The following is a 497-nucleotide window of genomic DNA, read 5'->3' as shown; positions in this document are numbered from 1 at the left end:
CGAAATCGATTTAATAAAAAAATTTCTTTACTATTTTCTGTACAGGTTCTATATTTAGCCTCAAATTCCCAACGAGTTTCCGAAGCCTTGTGCAGTATTACCACCTCTGCAGTCATACCAAGTTAGTGCCTTAACGCGCCACTGGGCCATTATTTCCGATCTGGTAAACACCCATTGCATGAGGCATCGAAGTGAATGGGGAAAGAAAGTGCCCCAGCCTGGACCCCTGGCTGTGATACCCCCCATTTCGCCAGCCCCCTCCCCACCCCAAATTTCAACCCCCCCCCCCTTCTGCCCTCTGCGTACCCCTCCCCTATTTTCCCGCGATGTATGGCTCTCTCTGGTTTCCCCCACTCCCCACTTTTATTCTCTTAATATCTACCCTTCCTCTTCTTTCGTCGATGTTTGGCTTTTCCCCTCCCCCCCTATACCCACGCCCTCACTCCTACCCTCCCCCATATCCTTGCTGTATCAACCCTTACCCACGTCACCCCCCC

This window comes from Penaeus monodon, chromosome 31, assembly GCF_015228065.2.
Source record: "Penaeus monodon isolate SGIC_2016 chromosome 31, NSTDA_Pmon_1, whole genome shotgun sequence".
In the NCBI taxonomy this organism is placed as follows: domain Eukaryota; kingdom Metazoa; phylum Arthropoda; class Malacostraca; order Decapoda; family Penaeidae; genus Penaeus; species Penaeus monodon.
This window is presented reverse-complemented; position numbering follows the sequence as displayed.